The sequence below is a fragment of the Oncorhynchus keta genome, chromosome 12 (genome assembly GCF_023373465.1).
Source record: "Oncorhynchus keta strain PuntledgeMale-10-30-2019 chromosome 12, Oket_V2, whole genome shotgun sequence".
In the NCBI taxonomy this organism is placed as follows: domain Eukaryota; kingdom Metazoa; phylum Chordata; class Actinopteri; order Salmoniformes; family Salmonidae; genus Oncorhynchus; species Oncorhynchus keta.
Window position 1 is genome coordinate 40296732 of NC_068432.1, and position 8606 is coordinate 40305337.

At 52.4% G+C, this 8606-nt stretch overlaps 1 long non-coding RNA gene across 1 annotated transcript; it reads left to right on the plus strand.

Annotated features, from left to right (window-relative positions):
• The first annotated feature begins 1777 nt into the window (after window positions 1-1777).
• Window positions 1778-7626, plus strand: LOC127906370 (uncharacterized). Its single transcript, XR_008061064.1, has 4 exons — window positions 1778-1989; window positions 2756-2979; window positions 5150-6131; window positions 7504-7626. It is a non-coding gene; the product is annotated as an uncharacterized LOC127906370 (long non-coding RNA).
• Window positions 7627-8606: the final 980 nt, after the last annotated feature.

An 8606-nucleotide genomic window follows, 5' to 3' on the forward strand; every position in this document is an offset into this window, starting at 1 on the left:
CACCAGTAGCACGTGCTCCAGCAGGTATATCTCACTGGTCACGATAACAACACCCACCTACTAGTAGCACGTGCTCCAGCAGGTATATCTCACTGGTCACATTAACAGCACCCACCAGTAGCACGTGCTCCAGCAGGTATATCTCACTGGTCACGATAACAACACCCACCCGTAGCACACGCTCCAGCAGGTATATCTCACTGGTCACGATAACAACACCCACCTACTAGTAGCACGTGCTCCAGCAGGTATATCTCACTGGTCACGATAAAAACACCCACCAGTAGCACGTGCTCCAGCAGGTATATCTCACTGGTCACGATAACAACACCCACCCGTAGCACGTGCTCCAGCAGGTATATCTCACTGGTCACGATAACAACACCCACCAGTAGCACGTGCTCCAGCAGGTATATCTCACTGGTCACGATAACAACACCCACCCGTAGCACGCGCTCCAGCAGGTATATCTCACTGGTCACGATAACAACACCCACCCGTAACACGTGCTCCAGCAGGTATATCTCACTGGTCACATTAACAACACCCACCAGTAGCACGTGCTCCAGCAGGTATATCTCACTGGTCACGATAACAACACCCACCCGTAGCACGCGCTCCAGCAGGTATATCTCACTGGTCACGATAACAACACCCACCAGTAGCACGTGCTCCAGCAGGTATATCTCACTGGTCACGATAACAACACCCACCCGTAGCACGTGCTCCAGCAGGTATATCTCACTGGTCACGATAACAACACCCACCCGTAGCACGCGCTCCAGCAGGTATATCTCACTGGTCACGATAACAACACCCACCAGTAGCACGTGCTCCAGCAGGTATATCTCACTGGTCACGATAACAACACCCACCCGTAGCACGTGCTCCAGCAGGTATATCTCACTGGTCACGATAACAACACCCACCAGTAGCACGTGCTCCAGCAGGTATATCTCACTGGTCACGATAACAACACCCACCCGTAGCAGGCGCTCCAGCAGGTATATCTCACTGGTCACGATAACAACACCCACCAGTAGCACGTGCTCCAGCAGGTATATCTCACTGGTCACGATAACAAACACCCACCCGTAGCACGCGCTCCAGCAGGTATATCTCACTGGTCACCATAACAACACCCACTAGTAGCACGTGCTCCAGCAGGTATATCTCACTGGTCACGATAACAACACCCACCCGTAGCACGCGCTCCAGCAGGTATATCTCACTGGTCACGATAACAACACCCACCCGTAACACGTGCTCCAGCAGGTATATCTCACTGGTCACATTAACAACACCCACCCATAGCACGCGCTCCAGCAGGTATATCTCACTGGTCACGATAACAACACCCACCTACTAGTAGCACGTGCTCCAGCAGGTATATCTCACTGGTCACGATAACAACACCCACCAGTAGCACGTGCTCCAGCAGGTATATCTCACTGGTCACGATAACAACACCCACCCGTAACACGTGCTCCAGCAGGTATATCTCACTGGTCACGATAACAACACCCACCCATAGCACGCGCTCCAGCAGGTATATCTCACTGGTCACGATAACAACACCCACCCGTAGCACGCGCTCCAGCAGGTATATCTCACTGGTCACGATAACAACACCCACCTACTAGTAGCACGTGCTCCAGCAGGTATATCTCACTGGTCACGATAACAACACCCACCAGTAGCACGTGCTCCAGCAGGTATATCTCACTGGTCACGATAACAACACCCACCCGTAACACGTGCTCCAGCAGGTATATCTCACTGGTCACGATAACAACACCCACCAGTAGCACGTGCTCCAGCAGGTATATCTCACTGGTCACGATAACAACACCCAACCGTAGCACGCGCTCCAGCAGGTATATCTCACTGGTCACGATAACAACACCCACCTACTAGTAGCACGTGCTCCAGCAGGTATATCTCACTGGTCACGATAACAACACCCACCAGTAGCACGTGCTCCAGCAGGTATATCTCACTGGTCACGATAACAACACCCACCAGTAGCACGAGCTCCAGCAGGTATATCTCACTGGTCACGATAACAAACACCCAAACGTAGCACGCGCTCCAGCAGGTATATCTCACTGGTCACCATAACAACACCCACTAGTAGCACGTGCTCCAGCAGGTATATCTCACTGGTCACGATAACAACACCCACCCGTAGCACGCGCTCCAGCAGGTATAGCTCACTGGTCACGATAACAGCACCCACCCGTAGCACGTGCTCCAGCAGGTATATCTCACTGGTCACGATAACAACACCCACCCGTAACACGTGCTCCAGCAGGTATATCTCACTGGTCACATTAACAGCACCCACCAGTAGCACGTGCTCCAGCAGGTATATCTCACTGGTCACGATAACAACACCCACCCGTAGCACGCGCTCCAGCAGGTATATCTCACTGGTCACGATAACAACACCCACCAGTAGCACGAGCTCCAGCAGGTATATCTCACTGGTCACGATAACAAACACCCAACCGTAGCACGCGCTCCAGCAGGTATATCTCACTGGTCACCATAACAACACCCACCTACTAGTAGCACGTGCTCCAGCAGGTATATCTCACTGGTCACGATAACAACACCCACCCGTAGCACGCGCTCCAGCAGGTATATCTCACTGGTCACGATAACAACACCCACCTACTAGTAGCACGTGCTCCAGCAGGTATATCTCACTGGTCACGATAACAACACCCACCAGTAGCACGTGATTCAGCAGGTATATCTCACTGGTCACGATAACAACACCCACCCACCCGTAGCACGTGCTCCAGCAGGTATATCTCACTGGTCATGATAACAACACCCACCAGTAGCACGTGCTCCAGCAGGTATATCTCACTGGTCACAATAACAACACCCACCTACTAGTAGCACGTGCTCCAGCAGGTATATCTCACTGGTCACGATAACAACACCCACCCGTAACACGTGCTCCAGCAGGTATATCTCACTGGTCACGATAACAACACCCACCAGTAGCACGTGCTCCAGCAGGTATATCTCACTGGTCACGATAACAACACCCAACCGTAGCACGCGCTCCAGCAGGTATATCTCACTGGTCACGATAACAACACCCACCTACTAGTAGCACGTGCTCCAGCAGGTATATCTCACTGGTCACGATAACAACACCCACCAGTAGCACGTGCTCCAGCAGGTATATCTCACTGGTCACGATAACAACACCCACCAGTAGCACGAGCTCCAGCAGGTATATCTCACTGGTCACGATAACAAACACCCAAACGTAGCACGCGCTCCAGCAGGTATATCTCACTGGTCACCATAACAACACCCACTAGTAGCACGTGCTCCAGCAGGTATATCTCACTGGTCACGATAACAACACCCACCCGTAGCACGCGCTCCAGCAGGTATAGCTCACTGGTCACGATAACAGCACCCACCCGTAGCACGTGCTCCAGCAGGTATATCTCACTGGTCACGATAACAACACCCACCCGTAACACGTGCTCCAGCAGGTATATCTCACTGGTCACATTAACAGCACCCACCAGTAGCACGTGCTCCAGCAGGTATATCTCACTGGTCACGATAACAACACCCACCCGTAGCACGCGCTCCAGCAGGTATATCTCACTGGTCACGATAACAACACCCACCAGTAGCACGAGCTCCAGCAGGTATATCTCACTGGTCACGATAACAAACACCCAACCGTAGCACGCGCTCCAGCAGGTATATCTCACTGGTCACCATAACAACACCCACTAGTAGCACGTGCTCCAGCAGGTATATCTCACTGGTCACGATAACAACACCCACCCGTAGCACGCGCTCCAGCAGGTATATCTCACTGGTCACGATAACAACATCCACCTACTAGTAGCACGTGCTCCAGCAGGTATATCTCACTGGTCACGATAACAACACCCACCAGTAGCACGTGCTCCAGCAGGTATATCTCACTGGTCACGATAACAACACCCACCCACCCGTAGCACGTGCTCCAGCAGGTATATCTCACTGGTCATGATAACAACACCCACCAGTAGCACGTGCTCCAGCAGGTATATCTCACTGGTCACAATAACAACACCCACCTACTAGTAGCACGTGCTCCAGCAGGTATATCTCACTGGTCACGATAACAACACCCACCCGTAGCACGCGCTCCAGCAGGTATATCTCACTGGTCACGATAACAACACCCACCCGTAACACGTGCTCCAGCAGGTATATCTCACTGGTCACATTAACAACACCCACCAGTCGCACGTGCTCCAGCAGGTATATCTCACTGGTCACGATAACAACACCCACCCGTAGCACGCGCTCCAGCAGGTATATCTCACTGGTCACGATAACAACACCCACCTACTAGTAGCACGTGCTCCAGCAGGTATATCTCACTGGTCACGATAACAACACCCACCAGTAGCACGTGCTCCAGCAGGTATATCTCACTGGTCACGATAACAACACCCACCAGTAGCACGAGCTCCAGCAGGTATATCTCACTGGTCACGATAACAAACACCCAACCGTAGCACGCGCTCCAGCAGGTATATCTCACTGGTCACCATAACAACACCCACTAGTAGCACGTGCTCCAGCAGGTATATCTCACTGGTCACGATAACAACACCCACCCGTAGCACGTGCTCCAGCAGGTGTATCTCACTGGTCACGATAACAACACCCACCAGTAGCACGTGCTCCAGCAGGTATATCTCACTGGTCACGATAACAACACCCACCCGTAGCACGCGCTCCAGCAGGTATATCTCACTGGTCACGATAACAGCACCCACCCGTAGCATGTGCTCCAGCAGGTATATCTCACTGGTCACGATAACAACACCCACCCGTAGCACGCGCTCCAGCAGGTATATCTCACTGGTCACCATAACAGCACGCGCTCCAGCAGGTATATCTCACTGGTCACGATAACAACACCCACCAGTAGCACGCGCTCCAGCAGGTCTATCTCACTGGTCACGATAACAACACCCACCCGTAGCACGTGCTCCAGCAGGTATATCTCACAGGTCACGATAACAACACCCACCAGTAGCACGCGCTCCAGCAGGTATATCTCACTGGTCACGATAACAACACCCACCAGTAGCACGTGCTCCAGCAGGTATATCTCACTGGTCACGATAACAACACCCACCCATAGCACGCGCTCCAGCAGGTATATCTCACTGGTCACGATAACAACACCCACCCGTAGCACGCGCTCCAGCAGGTATATCTCACTGGTCACGATAACAACACCCACCTACTAGTAGCACGTGCTCCAGCAGGTATATCTCACTGGTCACGATAACAACACCCACCAGTAGCACGTGCTCCAGCAGGTATATCTCACTGGTCACGATAACAACACCCACCCGTAACACGTGCTCCAGCAGGTATATCTCACTGGTCACGATAACAACACCCACCAGTAGCACGTGCTCCAGCAGGTATATCTCACTGGTCACGATAACAACACCCACCCGTAGCACGCGCTCCAGCAGGTATATCTCACTGGTCACGATAACAACACCCACCTACTAGTAGCACGTGCTCCAGCAGGTATATCTCACTGGTCACGATAACAACACCCACCAGTAGCACGTGCTCCAGCAGGTATATCTCACTGGTCACGATAACAACACCCACCAGTAGCACGAGCTCCAGCAGGTATATCTCACTGGTCACGATAACAAACACCCAACCGTAGCACGCGCTCCAGCAGGTATATCTCACTGGTCACCATAACAACACCCACTAGTAGCACGCGCTCCAGCAGGTATAGCTCACTGGTCACGATAACAGCACCCACCCGTAGCACGTGCTCCAGCAGGTATATCTCACTGGTCACGATAACAACACCCACCCGTAACACGTGCTCCAGCAGGTATATCTCACTGGTCACATTAACAGCACCCACCAGTAGCACGTGCTCCAGCAGGTATATCTCACTGGTCACGATAACAACACCCACCCGTAGCACGCGCTCCAGCAGGTATATCTCACTGGTCACGATAACGACACCCACCAGTAGCACGAGCTCCAGCAGGTATATCTCACTGGTCACGATAACAAACACCCAACCGTAGCACGCGCTCCAGCAGGTATATCTCACTGGTCACCATAACAACACCCACCCGTAGCACGCGCTCCAGCAGGTATATCTCACTGGTCACGATAACAACACCCACCTACTAGTAGCACGTGCTCCAGCAGGTATATCTCACTGGTCACGATAACAACACCCACCCGTAGCACGTGCTCCAGCAGGTATATCTCACTGGTCATGATAACAACACCCACCAGTAGCACGTGCTCCAGCAGGTATATCTCACTGGTCACAATAACAACACCCACCTACTAGTAGCACGTGCTCCAGCAGGTATATCTCACTGGTCACGATAACAACACCCACCCGTAGCACGCGCTCCAGCAGGTATATCTCACTGGTCACGATAACAACACCCACCCGTAACACGTGCTCCAGCAGGTATATCTCACTGGTCACATTAACAACACCCACCAGTAGCACGTGCTCCAGCAGGTATATCTCACTGGTCACGATAACAACACCCACCCGTAGCACGCGCTCCAGCAGGTATATCTCACTGGTCACGATAACAACACCCACCTACTAGTAGCACGTGCTCCAGCAGGTATATCTCACTGGTCACGATAACAACACCCACCAGTAGCACGAGCTCCAGCAGGTATATCTCACTGGTCACGATAACAAACACCCAACCGTAGCACGCGCTCCAGCAGGTATATCTCACTGGTCACCATAACAACACCCACTAGTAGCACGTGCTCCAGCAGGTATATCTCACTGGTCACGATAACAACACCCACCCGTAGCACGTGCTCCAGCAGGTATATCTCACTGGTCACGATAACAACACCCACCCATAGCACGCGCTCCAGCAGGTATATCTCACTTGTCACGATAACAACACCCACCAGTAGCATGTGCTCCAGCAGGTATATCTCACTGGTCATGATAACAACACCCACCTACTAGTAGCACGTGCTCCAGCAGGTATATCTCACTGGTCACGATAACAACACCCACCAGTAGCACGTGCTCCAGCAGGTATATCTCACTGGTCACGATAACAACACCCACCGTGTAGCACGCGCTCCAGCAGGTATATCTCACTGGTCACGATAACAACACCCACCCGTAGCACGTGCTCCAGCAGGTATATCTCACTGGTCATGATAACAACACCCACCAGTAGCACGTGCTCCAGCAGGTATATCTCACTGGTCACGATAACAACACCCACCTACTAGTAGCACGTGCTCCAGCAGGTATATCTCACTGGTCACGATAACAACACCCACCCGTAGCACGCGCTCCAGCAGGTATATCTCACTGGTCACGATAACAACACCCACCCGTAACACGTGCTCCAGCAGGTATATCTCACTGGTCACATTAACAACACCCACCAGTAGCACGTGCTCCAGCAGGTATATCTCACTGGTCACCATAACAACACCCACTAGTAGCACGTGCTCCAGCAGGTATATCTCACTGGTCACGATAACAACACCCACCCGTAGCACGTGCTCCAGCAGGTATATCTCACTGGTCACGATAACAACACCCACCCATAGCACGCGCTCCAGCAGGTATATCTCACTTGTCACGATAACAACACCCACCAGTAGCATGTGCTCCAGCAGGTATATCTCACTGGTCACGATAACAACACCCACCCGTAGCACGCGCTCCAGCAGGTATATCTCACTGGTCACGATAACAGCACCCACCAGTAGCACGTGCTCCAGCAGGTAAATCTCACTGGTCACGATAACAACACCCACCCGTAGCACGTGCTCCAGCAGGTATATCTCACTGGTCACGATAACAACACCCACCAGTAGCACGTGCTCCAGCAGGTATATCTCACTGGTCACGATAACAACACCCACCTACTAGTAGCACGTGCTCCAGCAGGTATATCTCACTGGTCACGATAACAACACCCACCCGTAGCACGCGCTCCAGCAGGTATATCTCACTGGTCACGATAACAACACCCACCCGTAGCACGCGCTCCAGCAGGTATATCTCACTGGTCACGATAACAACACCCACCCGTAGCACGCGCTCCAGCAGGTATATCTCACTGGTCACGATAACAACACCCACCTACTAGTAGCACGTGCTCCAGCAGGTATATCTCACTGGTCACGATAACAACACCCACCAGTAGCACGTGCTCCAGCAGGTATATCTCACTGGTCACGATAACAACACCCACCAGTAGCACGTGATTCAGCAGGTATGTCTCACTGGTCACGATAACAACACCCACCAGTAGCACGTGCTCCAGCAGGTATATCTCACTGGTCACGATAACAAAACCCACCAGTAGCACGTGCTTCAGCAGGTATGTCTCACTGGTCACGATAACAACACCCACCAGTAGCACGTGCTCCAGCAGGTATATCTCACTGGTCACGATAACAACACCCACCCGTAGCAGGCGCTCCAGCAGGTATATCTCACTGGTCACGATAACAACACCCACCAGTAGCACGTGCTCCAGCAGGTATATCTCACTGGT